This window comes from Leptinotarsa decemlineata, unplaced genomic scaffold, assembly GCF_025532065.1.
Source record: "Leptinotarsa decemlineata unplaced genomic scaffold, Ldec_3_MD MMD2_P_RNA_scaffold_2, whole genome shotgun sequence".
Lineage (NCBI taxonomy): Eukaryota > Metazoa > Arthropoda > Insecta > Coleoptera > Chrysomelidae > Leptinotarsa > Leptinotarsa decemlineata.
In genome coordinates, this window is record NW_027412529.1 from 12,611,115 (window position 1) to 12,630,087 (window position 18,973).

At 37.1% G+C, this 18,973-nt stretch overlaps 1 protein-coding gene across 2 annotated transcripts in view; it reads left to right on the top strand.

Annotated features, from left to right (window-relative positions):
* Positions 1-316: 316 nt before the first annotated feature.
* The window catches only part of LOC111513200 (beta-1,4-galactosyltransferase galt-1), a 318,653-nt gene continuing 299,996 nt past the window's right edge, over positions 317-18,973 (top strand). The window contains exon 1 of one of the 2 annotated variants that reach the window (XM_074183706.1): positions 317-675. The gene's annotated coding sequence lies outside the window, so the exon portion shown is untranslated. The remainder of the gene's footprint in view (positions 676-18,973) is intronic. The other variant, XM_074183715.1, reaches the window with a different exon arrangement.

Genomic DNA, 18,973 nt, shown 5'->3' on the forward strand with positions numbered 1-18,973 from the left:
GTGTTCAATATACTGTCAATTTGAAAATTCAGTGACGATCAAAAAGTCACGGTTATAAGATGTCAGTTTGAAAAATCAATTTCCAACAGTTTTCAGGAGATCAGTTTTCTATTCATGAAGTCTTCATCAACACACTAATTGTTTTTATTATAAAGTGATATTTTTACATCTCGTTTCATAACTTGATTACTGAAGAAAATTATCCCCGTTTTCCGTTTCCTGCTAAATGTTTTCTGTATTTCCTATGCATTTCCACATTGCATCGATTTATCAAGTGGACTATGGTGGTCCAACCCGCATGTCAGCTCAGCGCAAACGCCAAAATCACCCCTTTGTTTGGTTCGTCCGCCTTCGCTAAAATCTGACATCAAATATACCTACACCGCCGGATTATTTAAAATCTATTTTGTCCCAGTGATATAATCGTATCCAATTGTTAAATCAGAATCAATTCAAATTCAATGTTACTTTTATCTAATTATGGATTAATTGTGAGTTAGGGCTGGTTAGTTTCGGCTTCCCGAACGCATACGATCTTGTCGTGGTTTTCCTGCGCTTGTGGATTTTCATGGTCAGCTGTTGGAGTGTGAGTGTTGTATGTCCTGTTGGATAGAACACATACCTGAGTTGATAGAATGTGCCGTGAGAAGTGGTTCCTTCTTCAGACGGTATAAGGTAAGAGTTGTTTTTGACTCCGAAATAGATGTTGTTATTAAATTTCTCATTGACATTTAGTATCACACACAATAAAAAACAAGAATTCGTATGTTAAACAACGGTGAGGTTATGAAAAATTAACGCTCAACATTGCTTTGAATGAATCGAGCACTCGACAAACAAAATTAATCTTTAATGTGATCAGTCGAATGAAAAACAAGATAACCCAGATGTACCAGTTATTTGTAATATCCTAATTAAAAATAATAATTGACCTCTGTGTCAGTGGATTCACCGCTTCCTCAATATAGTATTTTTATCTGAAATCCAGAGTGACACAAAGAAAAATATAATCCCCATTCTATGATTTTGTATATTTTTTCGAAATGTTGAACTAGTTACACATCAACATGAGAATTCAAAATTTATTTGACGAATACATCGTGAGTTGTGCTAGCTTAACATTAGGCTTTCACCAATTATGCTGAAGAGACCCAATTGTTCGTTCAATCACACTATGAAAGTGACTTATTTTGGAATTATTCTTTCAGGAAGAGTGTATTTGCAAAATATCGGTCATATGATTGTTTTCGCGAGACGTCTATGAATAGATCAAAATATTTCTTAACAATTATGTTCGTGATACGATGATCACAGAAATGATTTATAAATGCTATTTATAGTGTATTTTCTTAAGAGCTTCCCATCTGTAAATTTAAATAAGAGAAAGTGTGTGTGGATATCCAAATTTTTTATTCGTTTAGAAGACCTATTGATGACAGTAGTAGTATGTGTGGGATATTTTCATCATTCAAATGTCCGCCACGGCTTTTCTATGTGGAGCGCATCCGAAACGTCCAATTTTCCATGACTGTGGCGCATAAATCAGGCTGAACTTGACCAATGGCATGTGTTATGTTGACTTCGAAGACCGCTGTGGGTTGTGACTCATTTGCATACACCTGCGTTTCAAGAAAATCCCACAAGGAAAAGTCTCAGTGACCAGTTCACATAACTTCACGTAAGATGACCATGCCCTCCAATTGCTGGCGCAGAATATCCAATGTGGCATGTGCTGTGTGGCACGCAGGGCCGCTCTGTTGAAACCACATGTCTTTGGTATCCAGATCATCCAATTCATACCAAAAGAAGTTGATAATCATCGACCTATAGCCCATGTCCTCGAATTGCTGGAGCAGAACATCCAATGTGGCATGTGCTGTGTGGCATGCAGGGCCGCTCTGTTGAAACCACATGTCTTGGGTATCCAGATCATCCAATTCATACCAAAAGAAGTTGGTAATCATCGACCTGTAGCCCATGTCTTCGAATTGCTGGAGCAGAATATCCAATGTGGCATGTGCTGTGTGGCACGTAAGGTTGCTCTGTTGAAACCACATGTCGTTGGTATCCAGATCATCCGATTCATACCAAAAGAAGTTGGTAATTATCAACCTGAATCCCATGTCCTCAAATTGCTAGCGCAAAATATCCAATGTGGCATGTGCTTTGTGGCACCACATGACTTTGGTATCCAGATCATCCATTTCATACCAAAAGAAGTTGGTAATCATCGACCTATAATGCTTGCCGTTCTCAAAGAAATATAAACTGATGACGCCGCTACCCTGAAGTCCATACCAAACAGTGACTTTCTTGGGATGCATTGGCTGCTTTTGGATCTCATGTGAATTGGTATCGTCCCAAATTCGATAATTGTGTTTGTTCACTTACCCATTCATCCAAAAATGGGCATCATGATAGAAGATGATTTTTCGATTAAAATTAGGGTCAATTGTCAACTGCTCCAGAGCTCATTCAGCGAACACACGTGGTTGTCTTTAATCGACTGCCTCGGATTCTCCTGCACACTATCACAGACAGCGGCGATGTTTTTGGCAGATCTTGTGTTTCGTCCTGGTGCGGGTGGTCTTCTATCATTTACGGAACCAGTGGACTCAAATTCATCTTCCCTATACGTGATCGTTCGTCGAATTTAAATTATAATTTGACATCCTTCAACGAAAATATGCTACTCCTAGCTTCAATCCCCGTCAAATGACAGGTACAACCCTGATATTTTCGAAAGAAAAGTATAGGCTTGTGATATATCGTTTAAAAGGTATCTCCATTTTCTATTCAAAAATGTTATCACATTCAAGTTTATTGCAACAATTGAGATGAAATAAATTAATATAATGTGGTTAACGAAATTCGATAAAATATACTCAAAACTTATTGCAATATAATCAAAACTCATTTAATGTTGGGATATTGATGATAATAAAGTGAGCAAAAACCATAGCAATGTTCTTTTTAGAAGGTATCCTTCAAAAAACTGAATAATTTCCCTGGCAACGTTAGTTTATAACACCATGTCAACTTGTTTTGTATGCTACAATATTAGTTGACAGTATTTTAATTTAAGTTTGAAGTTCGTTAACTTCAAGTCTGAGAAATGGTTAGATTAACGAAAATGCATAAAATAACAGTTTTACAAATGATTGGTTACGGAGATGAAACCCGAATACAACAGGAAGTAGCTCGCCTATTTCATGAGGAATTTTCTAAGTTACCACCCATGTGGGGCAGATAAAAAAGCAGCTGCCAATGCAATGAGTGCTGAACTCAAATCAGATGTGATGCTTGAATTTGAGGAAAATCCACATTCATTGAGTAGACAGGCATTCAATACATTCAGTGTTGGCCAAACATCGATAGTAAACATATAAAAAAAAAATGCATCCCTATAAAATGATACCTACTCAGAAGCTCATGGAAGACGATTTTGATAGAACTTATTTTGTTAGCAAAAGATGGATATGTTGGATAACGATATCATCTAATTGGAAGACGTTATGTTTTCTGATGAGTGTAGTTTGTCTCTTAACGGTCATGTTGATCGGCAAAATTGCCGTTACTGGTCAACGGAAAATCCTCACTGGATAAGAGAAGAACACACACAATACCCTCAAAAGGTTAATTTATGATGCACTGTTTGGAACCTTTGGTGTAGTAATGAATATTACTGGAGTTTTTCCCCGTATTCAAAAGGTTAATGTTTGGGCAGGTATTGTAGAAAACCATATCGTTGGTACCTTTTCCATTGAGGGCACTACTTCAAAATGATGTCATTCCAAGTTCAGCAAATTTATATCCCGATCCAGGAAATCCTTCAGTTCTAGTGAATATGATATAGTTTCAGCAGGATAGAGCACCACCAAATTACCTAGTTAATGTCCGGTAATTCCTCGATACATCATTTTCCAATCGGTGGATAGGGAGGCGAGGATCGATTGAATGGCCAGCGCGATCACCTGATCTTTCATCATTTGATTTCTTTTTTTTTGGGATATGTAAAGAGCAATGTGTATAAAACTAAACCTTCAGATTTGTATGACTTAAAAGAAAGAATAACGCTTGAAATTAGCTCAGTCACGTCTGATATGTTAATTAATATTAGAAGACAGTCTCATTTGAGATTAGGATGATGCCAACACGTTCGCGGTGAACATTTTGAACATCTACTTCGTTAACATCCATAGTTATTTTTCGTATTCTAAATTTCATCACGTTTTGCATTACATTTCAGTTTTTGAGTGTATTTTGTCGAATTTCGATAACCACATCATTTTAATTTATTTCATTTCGATTGCTGCGATAAACTTGATGCGATAATATTTTCGAATAGAGAATGAAGAGACCTTTGAAACGATATATCACCAACCTATACTTCCCATTTAAAAAATTGGGGGTTGTACCTGTGTATCATTCGAAGGGGGTTGAAGGTAGGGGTGGCATTTTTATGTTGAAGAATGTCAAATTATAATGTACATTTGACGTGTTTCGGGATTTTTTTAAAAATATCTACAGTACCCAAAGTAATGAATATATTCCATTTGGATTTTACACACTGTATACATTTTTTTATGTTTGGAATACTTGGTTTAATTATTATGAATGGACTGCCCCGTTACTCAATGAAAATTGATAACACTATCCATGATAATAATTACACAATTTTCACAAATATTTTTATTCATTTCCATCGAGGAAGCTACGGTTTCACCGAAACGTGTCTAGAAATTATAATGTTTCTGAAAATTGTGTAACTATTCAGGTTAGGTTAGGTCTAAAGTGAGTGGGTCTATTCGACCCTCCACCGCAACCCCTAAGTCCCAGTCTCTGCATATGATGATTCAAATGACAGTGACCTGTAAGAAGGCCTGTTAGACATTGTAGTTCATCCCTACTGTAGTCCAAAATCTGTTTGGTATTAAGCTTCGAAGGGTGAATAAACGCCTTGGAGTGAGCCAATCCTGGAAGATTCTGCCAGAAGTCCATAAATCTTCTTGCCATTCAGGTGTTCAAAGTTTGTTTGGTAAAGTCTAAAGCAATGCGAATGACAGGTTCTGGTCCGATGAAACTGCTTTCAGCACCCTCATTTCCAAGCTTTGTCGCCTTCCAGGCCAGTATGGTCAGGAATCCAGACCAGAGACAATCTGTTAAGTCTTCCTATCGAGGAGAGTCATTTTTGTAAATTTTCTACCAATTCAGGCGTTGCTCGGTAGGAGCCAAGAGCTACTAACGCCGCTTGACTGTCAGAGGTTATTTTTATTGACTTATGTGTGAGGTTGGATTTATCCAATCTCTCCGCACATAATTCAATAGCGTGAATTTCCACTTGAAGTACAGTCGTATAAGTTCCTATGCAGGTAGATATCTCTGTCCTGGCTATACCAATAAAAAGCACCTGCACCAGAACCCCTCTCGATATAGAAGGCCCCGACACTCTGTCGAATGAGGCCTCTATGTCCTCCGTTAACAGATGAATAATATCTTCATCCATCTCACCCTAGTCAGGTAGGGGTACACCGCGAAGGGCGGTATGGATGTCTGAGGACTTTCAAACCACCATCAAAAATCAGTCATGACCCATTTGTTCCTCTGACAAAAACCAGCCCACAGGGTAAGGGAGCAAGGCTCCAGCCTGATTAAAACGACGATGACCATCGGCGCACATCACAAATCATACACTTCGGTACACATCATGAACGCGACTATTAGACATCAACATTATCTGGATTGTCATAAGACTGGAAAACGTAAATCTCTTATAGATAACTATCACTCAATTCTTGAGTAAACTTCTTCACCTGGAAGATAGGATTGATCTCAATCCCGAGGAGCAATTCGGGTTCCGGTGAGGTCGGAATACGACTTCTCAACACGGGGTGAAGAAACCATTCAACCAAGGGATGAATTAAAATCCTTTGATACAGTTTTGATAGAGAGATTGGTTGGCAGACATGACCTTATTAGTGATCAGGAAACTTGAATCCTACCTGCGATACCGAACTTTTCTACTTCTTGTATAAGCACGACTTTCCTATGTTCCCGAGGAAAGATGACACTGCGATATACGCACATTCGTTCTCGTGCAAGGTGACAAAGCAACAGCTTCAGATCCTCCTCGACAGGTCGGTGGTGCCGTATTTCGAAAAGAATAAAATCCTGATTAACCCAAGGAAGACGGAACTCGTCAACTTCAAGAAGAAATTTACGAATATGAAGGTCTTCGATAAGTTGAAAATCAAGGGTGACAAACGCGTGATAACTGGGAGTTATCCTGGATAAGCGCCTGAATCTTCAGGAACATTTGATCTTGGCGATCCAACAAGCGGGTGCGGTGCTAAAACGCACGTAAATAACTCGTGTTGGCAACAAGTTGCTAATTTACAAGCAAGTAACTGAACCAGTTATATTGTATTTGTCTGGTATTTTGCAATGCCAAAAGGACTCCTCTACGGAGACTCGAGACAATGCGGAATAAGGTGCTCCATATTTGCAAGAAGAGTGACAGTTATATTTCATCGAATGACCTGTTACATCCGGCAGAAGTTGAGATGGTCACTGATCACATCAGGAGGCTGTCTCATACATTCTTCAAGTTCTTTCTACCAAAAAGCCCGCTGACGAGGGACGCCATGGCACTCAGGAGCTTTTATAATCAGCTATCATAGTTGAGTAGCCAACCAAGGGTCCAACCGTTGGCCGGCCAGGTCACCGGACCTAACGCTAATGGACTTTCACCTCTGGGAAAGAACGGAAGATCTCACTTTTGATTCACCGACCAATTCTAGATACGAATTGGAAGCGGCAATAATTCAGAGTTTTGCTTATCTCTCTCCTATTGAACTAAATAATTAGTCAAAAAACGTTCAGAAAAAGTGTCGCCTGAGTGTAGGAGAAGCTGGTAGACATTTCGAACACCTTCTCTCAAGGAATATATTTTACTGTTTGTTCTTTATCCTCATTATTATTGTTTCATTTATTAGTAGTAAATGTAGTATAAATTGTTATTAGTTTCATTGAAACTATGCGCTTCAATAACTGCTGTGAAAAGCTTTCTAAACATTTGATAGCTACTACTGAACAATTTCTTTCTGTTTTTTCGCCGCCTCGTCCAAAGCCATTTGATCAAAGTGTGCGTTTCAAAGTCTATATGAAAAAACCTAAAAACTCTGTACCTATTTCAAAAATGACTCTATTAAAACATCAGGTGCTACATATTGAAATATGCAGGAATATACAGTTTTCCATCATTAAATATTGATATCTAACTTGAAAACATATTTTTTACACCATTCAATTCTACGTGAAAAAAATTTAATATTTCGGAAAGTTTTTCATAGAAACAAGGAATTTTTGACAGGAAAAAAGTTACAGTGACTTTTCAAAAATGCACATTTCCAACCCGTGTTAGGAATCACACGTTAAAAGGTAACACCTCGTTAATCCTTAGCTCTCACAAGTTTCGGCTTCTGAAGGTTGTCGTACGTAGGGGTGCGATAGCTGGTTAACGGAAAACAGATTTCAAACAGATTTTTAATCAGATTTTCGAAAATCATGCAGTAACTCAGAAACGATGATAGATATCGATATGCTATTTCCACCATTGGGTTTGTAGTCCAGTAACTTTATACATCACCGCATGCGTCAAATCCGGTAATTCTGATATTTTGGAGACTTGTTTATGATGTTGGCCTAATGAATAATCCAAATTTGTGACCTCGAGCGCCGAACGCAACTTTATCGAAAATAACCTCGAAAATATGGGGTTTTTTCAAATTTTGGCGATAAAAATACTGAAGGACTAGTTTTTGAAAAAACTTGCTGTGTAAGTTTTTAAAGTAGACAAAATTTGGTACAATATGATACTAGAACTGTCTCTGTTGACCCAATAGTTTCCGAAATCAAACCTTTCAAAGTTTATAATTTTTTTCAAATTCTGTCTTTCTGATAAATTTAATTTTGACCCTGATTATACTATCGAAGCTTTTTATGATGTGATGTTAAAAAAGAAAATAAGAAGTGTGAACGATGATGTTTAAGGGCGAAGAATGAACTAGAAAGACATTGAAGTAAACAACTCAAAGAAGAAAAAGAGAAATGTAGAAGAATTGATAAATTCCTATTCATATTCTTCCGCAGAAGTTATCAAGGAATTGTGGTCAGAAGATTCATCTTATAGAGCAGTGAACAGTTTCCTTAAAAAGTCAGATTGAGAATTTTGCCCCTCAATTCAAGGGTCATGCGCATCAAAACGCCCAGGAATTCCTTCGTTATCTTTTAGAAGGTTTACATGATGACGTTAATAAAATTATTGAGAAACCTAAACCGATCTCAACGGAGATTAACGAAAACTTGAGCGACAGAGGAAAAGCACAAGAATCATGGCTGATTTATTTGAATACATATAACTCTAAGATTGTACATAACTTCGTTGGTCAATTAAAATTCACGATGAAGTGCACACATTGTCGACACTCATCTGTAACCTTCTATCCTTTCTGGGATTTGTCACTCCCCATACCACAAAGAACTGGCCAATTAAGTTTATCACGGTTCTTGGATTTCTTCACAAGAGAGGAAACTTTGGATGGACATGAAAAACCGACATGTTCAAGCTGCACGGAAAGAAGAAAATGCACAAAGTCTCTATCGATCCATAAGTTTTCCCGTATTTTAGTTATACATTTCAAAAGATTTTCACTAACAGAAAAATTTAGAAGCAAGTTAAATGTTGCCATCAAATTTTCTCTAGATAGATTAGATATGAACAATTATGCAGCAGATAATGTGAATCCTTGTCGCTAAAATCTATATGCACTTTCGAATCACAGTGGGTCTACCTTCAGCGGATAATATACAGCATTTTGCAGCCTCATACTGGCACGTGGCACGAATACAATGATTCACGCGTGTCACCAACTTCACCAAAATCTCCTCTGAGTGGAGATGCATACATCCTCTTTTATGAAAAGGAGGAAACGAGTTCTGAAAAGTTATTTTTGAACTGTTGATTCAGCAAAATACCATAGAATGTGAAAAATTTTATATTTTATTTGTTTGTACTGCACCATTTTTTTGTATTTGAATTTTAAATGTGATAAACATCCAATATTGAAAGAAAAAAATGCAAAGGAACACATGTTTCAAAAATAAAAGACAGTTTTGAAATAAAACAATTTTATCTTCGATTTTGCCTATTATTCATTAGGCTACGAATAAGTAGCCTAATAAATAAGTAAAAAAGATAACTAGAAAAGATAAGTACAACAAAAGTTAATAAGTTTATTTGTAATAAATCATTTGCGACCGTATATCCTCTCGTATGACTTCAGCAGCTGCTTTTACCACGCGTAGTTTTCTTGCTTGAGGATCTGAGCTTCTACTGTCATACTATGTACTGGTGAGAATTTTGTGACCTGTGTTTTTTAAACAAACAGTCGTGTGTTTGAAGGGTCTCTCAACGATCGAAATTTCCTCCCCATACTTTGCAAATAAGCAAGTTTTGACTGTTCGTAGTTGAGGTCGTTCTCCTTCTATCTGATCCATGAGTTCATCACCGACACGCCTCAGCGTTCTCATCCAGGAATGAATGAATTTTTTCCATTGCCTTATCAACTGTGGGATGCTGACGATTTCCCCTGGACTTCTCTGTTGGTGGTGCCTGGTAGAGCTTTATTTGGAAAAACCGATAATATCTGGCATCAAGGGCTACTAATGATGTGTTCCCCGATATACGCTCTTCTATTTTAAGAGCCCATTCATCACCACGTTTCTCAGCTGCTTTCAAGATTGTTGCACTGAGAGACAACTTTTCCGCAATGATGCCATTGTTCCGTTTTTCTGGGTTCTTCTTCCTTTCTGCCACAAGGAACTTTTCAGTTATTTTGTTTCCACATAGGCAGCAGTGTTGTCTGAAATGGAACTGCTCAGGGACTGATCTCGTGGCCCTTCATGACGTAATATTTGATTTTCCACTGCTAACAGCTGCTTTGATCAACTTCGGATTGTTGTATTTTATCTGGCAAGCACTGTGCACATATATCTATTAAAGCCCTACAATAGTTGCTGATTTTCTGTGTTCTCAAGGGAAATACTCAACGCAAGAAGGAAAAAAAAATTGGATTATTCATTAGGCTAACATCATAAATGAGTCTGCAAAAAATCGGAACTATCGGATTTCAAAAACTAGTCATTTAGGATTATTATCGCCAAAATTGGAGAAAAACCTGATTTTTCAAGGTTTTTTCGATTTTTGACAAAGTTGCGTTCGACGCCCGAGGTCATAATATTGGATTATTCATTGAGCAAACATCACAAACAAGTCTGCAAAAAATCAGAAGTACCGGATTTCAAAAACTAGTCCCTTTGAATCATTATCGACAAAATTGGAGAAAAAACACAATTTTTCGCGGTTTATTATTTTTGACACGAGGTCAAAAACTTGGATTATTCATTAGGCCAAAAGCACAAACATGTCTGCAAAAAATCAGAACTACCGGATTTGACGCATACTATACCCCACACTTTCAGGCTACAAACTTACTGGATTATTGTCATAAAATTTGACTCTCAGGCACAGCCATCAGTTTTTATCTAGTTTGACAACAAGAGTGTTCCTTCCAAAGTGTTCAATTCGGCCCACTCTGTACAAGCTGCACATCCTAAGGTGAGGATGTGCAGCATCATCCCCCTTAGTTTTCATTTGAATTTACTCTGATGGAATATCCTTCAATGATATTTTCTCCTGAATGCTAGTTGAATTTCTTCAATATTTTCTGCATTCTGATGATTTCACTCCATTTCAACCGATTTCTTTCCAGGGTAGTTGTAGTAGGCTGAATATGAAGTACGAATTCACTACAAACACGGTAATAAATTTATATATGTTTTGGCCGTTTTGTCGTCTACATCCGTTTGTGTCAAAAATGTATTTTTTATTTCGAGCGGGCTTCAAATTTTGATTGATGACTTACATTTTCTATTCCCTACTCCTCGCTGTTCCAACGAAAATATTTTTATCTATACGCATTCAGATTTTCTTTCGATTCTATATAGGTTTCACTATCTGAATATGGAAATTACTGATAATATATGGAAATGCATTCTGAAAATTAACAATTATCTGGAAGTTTATAAAGTGCCAGTGTTTATCACATTTCCTTTAAAAAACTTTCGTATACTTGTATGTTGATGAAGTAAGGTTTGTAACTTTTTAGAATGTAAATGAGTTCCAATCAACTCCTGAATTGATGAATAAATATATTATTCGCAGACGAATGGTATTACTTTCCTTTTCTTCTCTTCTTTTTTGACATTCTTCTATTTTCAATTGTTCCCAAGTCACGATTATCATCTAGCGTTTGTCTCTGTTGAATATCAAATTCGATATTTTGAGCCTTCACTTCAAATATGAGGTTAATCTTCCGAAGAAACCCTTAAGATTCGGTTTTGATTCTATTACGCCAATCAGGGCTTGATGCAAAAATCAATCGTGCATTTCATTTATATTTCTGAGAAATCACTGTATAATGACACGATAATGCATTCTTCATGTTTTCAATAATATTTAATTTTTTATATTCAATATAGATGTCTATGGTATTGAAATCCATTCAATCATCGTGCTGGTTAATGATTTCTGATGGGGCACATTAATTATTATTACATCTACAGTCATTCTCATGTGAAATGGTGCTACTATTGACATTCCTAGATGGCTGACCAATATACTTTTCACGACAGTCCAAATAAGGTATTTCATAGATTTCATTTGATTTTGTTTGTTGGAAATGATAGTTCTCATTTTGGAATATAATTTTGAAAAAGTGATATTTTTATTTGCAATTCCAACGTTTTCATTTCGGAAGGTATTAATTAACATTGCAGTAAGTTCACGTAAATATGGTGATGATGTGCTTCTCTCTTTTACGTTGAGACGTAAAAGAGTGAGAGTGTCAGTTGTAATTTGAATTGAATTTTGATTGAAAATACCTATTCGTCAATCAGGTGTTTCGGGTAAGAATTTTTGAACTTGATAACGATTTTGTCTCTAACTAAAGTGAGTTAGTTCAACTACTCTGTTTTTATAGAGATGTTACTATGTTGGTTTTCTTTTTTTGAGAATGATACGAGGGACGAATGAAAAATTGGTTACTTCTTAATTATTTTCTATACCATCAGGTTATTATTTTATTATCTTCTGTTCTCAGAACAGTGGAGCATTTTCTTCAAGATGACGTGAGTTATCCACTCCGACTTGACAATCCATGAATTATAGAAGGTGTTCAAATGTTGATACTATTTAGGTACTTCCTGTTCCGAGTAGCGGATCTTTATGGGATGTAGGAATTTCAGATGACAAGTTAACTACAGTTTTCTGTATGAGTCGTTAAGAATTTTGTGTAATAATGAAATTATTTTTCACTTATTTCATTTGTTGACCAATCTATGTGTATCTGCGATTGATAATTGCGTAAATAAATAATAATTATTCAGATGCGATGCGAACTGTTTATAAAAACTCACCCGTTTTTATCTGCGTTCTCTCCTTTTGTCTTTCTCTCTCGCTCTGGTGAGGTAGGTGATAAAAGGTAAGGAAAAGAAAGGAAATCAAGATGGGATCTTCTTTCCACTATTTTTCGACCGATAATCAGATGGATAATCGGGCACGATTCAACGCGGTGGAACCAAGTAATTATTACTCTTCGTTGATTTCTTTTGAAAACACTCTCAAAACACTGATTTTGATATAATTGCGGGGAAAAAGCCTTCCACTCTTCTCTTTACAATGTGCGACTGCAATATATATTCTTTTACTTTTTTCAAACAAACTTTTTATGCCAGTTGCCTTGTTTCATGATTCAAATGGTAAAGCCTGGTCTACACAACATTAAAGTCTGCGCTTCCATAACCCCCCACACTGAAACAGTGTTTCAGAATTTATATTTAAGAGAAAAAATTGAAAATAAAAAAAATAAAATTGGAGACATAAACAATAATTACTATGGACTATATAACATAAACTTAATTGAAATATTATTATTGGAAGCGGGCAAACTTTGCCTACAGGGCGGCGGTATGTTCCAAAGTGAGTTCGAATGGTGACAACCCTAATTTCACCATCATTACCTGGGTAAACCTTTTCGATGACTCCAAGGAGCCAACGTAAGGAAGGAATATTATACTTCATGAGAACTACAACAGTTCCTTCTTTAATGGATTTCGTGCTTCTGGTCCATTTGGCACGTGACTATAGGGTATGGAGATATTCAGTACGCTACCGTTTCCAATAATCTTGAACGATGCGATCCATCATTTGGTAGCGAGTGAGACGATCTAGCGGCACATCCTGAATATTTTGGAGGAGCTAGAGAATCATCATTAAATAAACACAATGGTCTGCTATTTAGCACTGCCTCAATCTGAACAAATACGGTGTTGAATTCTTCATACGTGAGCACTTGTTCCCCAATGAAGCGTTGAAGATGTCCTTTAATACTTTTAATGTTAGCTTCCCAAATTCCTCCGAACCAGGGCCCATTTGGCGGGTTAATTTTCCACTCAATCCCTTTTCCAGCCAATTCTGAGCCAACATGCAATGAAGTAGAATTGATCAGTTCCTCTATTTCGTTCAATTTCCTACGTGCCCCAATAAAATTTGTACCTCCATCTGACAGAATAAATGAACACGGACCCTCCGGAGAAATAAAGCGTTTATATGCGGCAACAAAACATTCTGTTGACAAATCATAAGCAAGTTCTATGTGTATAGCTTTCACTGAAAGACACACAAACAAACATGTGTATGCTTTAGTCAAAATGCGTTGACCTTGCCGTCGGTACGGTGTGATGGAAAAAGGATCAGCATAATCAACCCCAACACGTTCAAAAACATGAGATTTTTCACTTCAAATCCAGGAAGTGTAGCCATTTTTGGTAATGATGATTTTGGGCTTGTACGAAAACAAGTATAGCAGCGATGAATTCGATCACGAATACGTGTGATTGCATGTGGAATCCAATATTTTTGCTGAATTTGTGAAAGAACAATTTGCTGTCCCGCATGAAGAGAATCAACATGGTATTGATCACTAACTAAATCTACAAACTTTCCTTTTAATGGAAGTAATATGGAATGCCGTTGTTGATGCGATAAATTCAGTGCGTTTTGAAGTCGACCTTCCATCCTAAGAATAACTTCACTCAAAAACGGGTCTAGATAGCGTATATGACTGTTAATTGTTAATTTATCGCGCAATTTTGATATTTCATCATTATAAAATTGCGCCTGGATGTTTTGAATCCAAAATTTCATTGCCCTCTACAATTCTTCCCTTTTTATGAAGGGAACCCTCAAATTTATGCGTGTACATGCTCTGAAAATATATGCTGTTATTCGTAACAATTTTCTCAACGTAGAAACACGATCCAACAGGTTCGATAGAATATTTTCAGGAAGCGTAGTGGCAACGAATACAGTAACTTTAGTTTCCATTTCTGGTATTTCTGAAGATTCATCTTTCGTGTCCAGAGGCCAATTCGATTCATTTTCTGTAAGCCATGATGGATCATTCCACCATAATGAATCTGAAATGAGAACCTGGGGTATTGTACCTCTTGACAAGATATCAGCTGCGGAGCGACATTTTCATGAATTTGTGCGATGCGATTCCCTACAAAGATTTTCCACTTTGAGGGATCTGAACGTTTCCAACATAAAGCGACTTTGGAATCCGTGAATCCGTGAATTGTCTAGAGGCATAACTTTCAATGACAGATTTCATCAATTTTGAGAGCAACAAAGCGACACATAACTCGAGTCTTGGGATTGTGACCATTTGTTTTGGTGTAACTTTTGATTTGGCGCAAAGCAGTTTCACGACGGGTTTAGAAAATTGAGTAAAGATGTGTACATAAACGCAAGCACCGTAGGCACACGCAGAGCTATCAGCAAAGCCTACCAATGATGTCTGTGCGCCTTCAACTAACCCTATGTGACGATCAATGAACAAACCTCTCAACAAAGAGAGTGAGCTTCTATAATCCTTCCATTGGTCAACAATTTCCACTGGAGGATCATCGTCCCAATTGATGTTATGTTTCCACAGTTCTTTCAAAATTAGTTTGCCTTTCAAAATAACAGGAGCAACTAATCCTAAGGGATCAAATATACTCATAGTTCATAATAGTATAGTGCGTTTCGTACAGGACCAATAATTGGTATCAATGGTATAGGTGAATATATCCTTGTGGGTTACCCACTGGACACCAAGAACTTTGGAATAGTGTACTTGATCAAAATCAAATGTTGAATATAGACGGAATTCTTCCGGAATCCTATGCATCAGTATACGGGAATTGGAAGACCACTTAGTAAGTGTGAAACCTTCTGATGCGAACATTACCTGTAATAAAGACTGAAGCTCTATTAATTCTGTTTCTGAATTAACAGAAACATCGACACACAATATCATCGACATAAATATCACGCTCAGCAACTGCAGCTGCAAGCGAATGACGTGCCCTTCACAATTGAGCCAGAAGGCGAACAACTCTATTCGCTATATAAGGAGAACTTGTGTTACCAAAAACAACCTTGTTCAGTTCATAAACCATCAGTGGTTGGCTGGGATCTGATCTCCAGATGAAACGCTGAAAACGACGATCTCGTTGGTCAACTCTTATTTGCAAAAACATTTTTTCAGATCAGCTGTCAACACGAATTGATAAAGTCTAAAATGTATCAACACATGGAAAATGTCTGCTGGTAATTTAGGGCCAATAAACAGCAAGTCATTTAGGGAGAATGATGTGCTTGTTGGTGCGGAGGCATTGAGGAGGCGTAGAGGTGTGGTTGGATGATGAGGACGATGGACTCCATGATGAGGTAAATAGTATGCACAATCATCTGGAACTTCATGTATGTGTCCAACTTGTGATGCAGTTCTATCCTGAAAATACTCCTCCATCGTCTTTGAATATAATGAGCGTATCGATGGATTCTTATAAAGTCTGCGTTCGAGCGAAATAAATTCAGCTACACAAGCATCCTTGTATGAACCCAAAAGTTCAGGCGATTTGCGAAAAGGAAGACGAACAGTGAATGTTCCATCAGCGTTGCGAGTGTAAGTATTCATGAAAAATTTTTCACATTTTGCGCCATCTGTTTCCATTAGCCTGTTTGTGGGTACATTTTCTAGTTCCCAGAATCTACAAACGAGTTCTTCAAGTGGAACTTGCATTTGCATAGTCTGAAAACGTGAGAAAAAACAGACCGAATCAGACCTTGTCCCTGTATCAATAGCTGCACGACCCATTACCACATAACCTAGTGTAGTTTCTACAGGACTATTCGCTGGACCTATTACCTTACTTGTGCCAAAAATGAATGGCCAAAGTTCTGCTCCAATGAATAGATAGATCTACTTCAAGTGGTTCATTGAAATGCGTATCAGCAAGTGTTAGAGCTCTCAGGTACTTGAGATATGCTAGTGATACAGGTGTAGTCGGTAGTTTTTCACTCAAACTCTCGACTACAAGTGCATGTGCTACATACCTATGTGTACTGTCAAGGCGTGAATGAAATTTGAGGATTGTGCTGGCAGAGACATTCAGTGGAGAAGAACCAATACCTCTCACAACACACGGTATAGATTCCGTTACGAGCCCTAATTTGCGACAAGTCTTGTATGTAATAGTGCGAATAGTGCGATTGCGAACCAGAATCAAGAAAACCTCGAAGTTCGTGGGTTTTACTACGTGAATCTTTAGCTAAAAGTGGCAAGTAAAATTGTCGAGGGCATATTAATATCACGAAAACTATCAGTAGCTTGAGCGGGTGTAGAATGAGAAATTGAAGAATTTTCATTCAAAGATGCGCTTGAATCGATATTGGATGTATTGGAGTTGTGTGAATAGTAAAGTGTTCTGTTATGCCGCCTAGTACAGCCTTGAATTTGACAGCTCTTACCAGACTGACTGGCGTTACTCATATGCAAGTGCGACAGACAATAAAAACAATGTTTTTCAGATCTAACGTAAGTCCACCTGTCTTCAGTTTTCATTTTTTGTATGTAGGGCAGTAATACAAAACATGGGATTCGTGTGAGGTACACAACTGACCTTGGGTTTTGAACTTGATTTTGATTCTCGTGCTAATAATGTGTAGTTGACGTTGGGAACCGATTTTGTATGAGAAACATTTTTATTCGATGAATGCGGATGAGATTTCCCCATAGAAACTGATTTGGAACTATTACTGCGACCAATAATTTTTGTTTGCTCCGTAACAAGTGATTCAAATTTTGGTATTTTAGAGCTAGAACGATTATTGTTTTCGAATAATCTCGAAGTTACTGTATCCAATTTTCCCAAACCTGAATGTAAAAATATAACGTCATCAAGGTCATCTAAATTCATTTGTTTGAGTGCGTTTACTGGTTCTACGAAACCGGAAAGAAATTTTTCTAATCTTTGTTCAGATTCAATTTGTAGTGATTTAAAATTCAACATTCTTTCTATGTGAGAAGAAGCAAGTGCTCTATCATCATCAAATCTAACAGTTAGCGCTTTTAAAATTACCGAATAATTATCGGCAGTTGGTGGTATGGAAGCACAAACTCACCTAGCTGAACCCTCCAAATGCGTAACTAAATGAGTAGCTTTTTCAACATTAGTATATCCATGATATCCTTCATTTTCATGAACTAACTTTTTGAAAATTTCATAGAAACTTGGCTACTCTTCCGGTACGCCACTGAATCTAGGTAATTCAATAGGTTGAAGTTTCGCATTTAAACTTTGAATACTAGAACTCCATTAGCAGGAAAATTCTGTTCTTTCAACTCTCTTTTTTGTTCTAATAAAATGAACACATTATTGGCAACACAAAATATTTCATCAAATGCTTCCACTTCTACATACGAAGGAATGAAATTGGTTATCTGCGTTCTCTTCTTTCGAAGGTGAGGAAAAGAAAGGAAATCAAGATGGGATCTTCTTTCCACTATTTGTTGACCGATAATCAGATGAATAATCGCGCACGATTCAACGCGGTGGAACTAAGTAATTATTACTCTTCGTTGATTTCTTTTGAGAACACTCTCAAAACACTGATTTTGATATAATTGCGGGGAAAAAGCCTTCCACTCTTCTCTTTACAATGTGCGATTGCGATATATATTCTTTTACTTTTTTCAAACAAACTTTTTATGCCAGTTGCCTTGTTTTTTATTCAAAGGGTAAAGCCTGGTCTACACAACATTAAAGCCTGCGCTTCCACTATGAAAGTGTTTGTGAATGACAATATCGTTTATCACACTCAGTATCGTCCCAAACTTCAATTTGTATTGTCTAGTGAGACATAATTTCCTTTTTGCTAGCCTTCGTTATCTTTCCAATCAGCGAATCGAAGAATAACAATAACTTCTTGTCTCTTTTCGAGAAAACATACATACGTACATACATCTGAACGTCACATATGTTAATACCAGCCTCAAAAATAAAAATACCTACATAGTAAAAAAAATGTACAACTCGCCACTTCAATAAAAATCCAGTAGAAGCAGGAAACTCGATCTATGCAATATTCATGAAACCTTTATCTTGTATCTGTGCGCCTTCAGATAGAAAATTGCATTTTCCGATGTGGTCGTATTACTCGGTGTATCCAATTCGGAGGGATATCAATGGATCCCGACACTGAAATGAGAATTTCATTGTAATTACAAAAAATAAAAAACAACTCCCTGGAATGTTCCTTTTGGATAGGTACATATACAGTGTGTCTCACTTCTCATGGAAACACCCCCGTATCTTTCGTAATATTCAAGGTAGAACGATGAAACTCTCAGGACTGATGGAAATGCCCAAAATGCACCTACCACCTGAAAGGGGTTGGCCAAAGTGATATACACTATCCGGGACTCGCGATGAAACACCCTATTTTTTCGGTAAAACATAT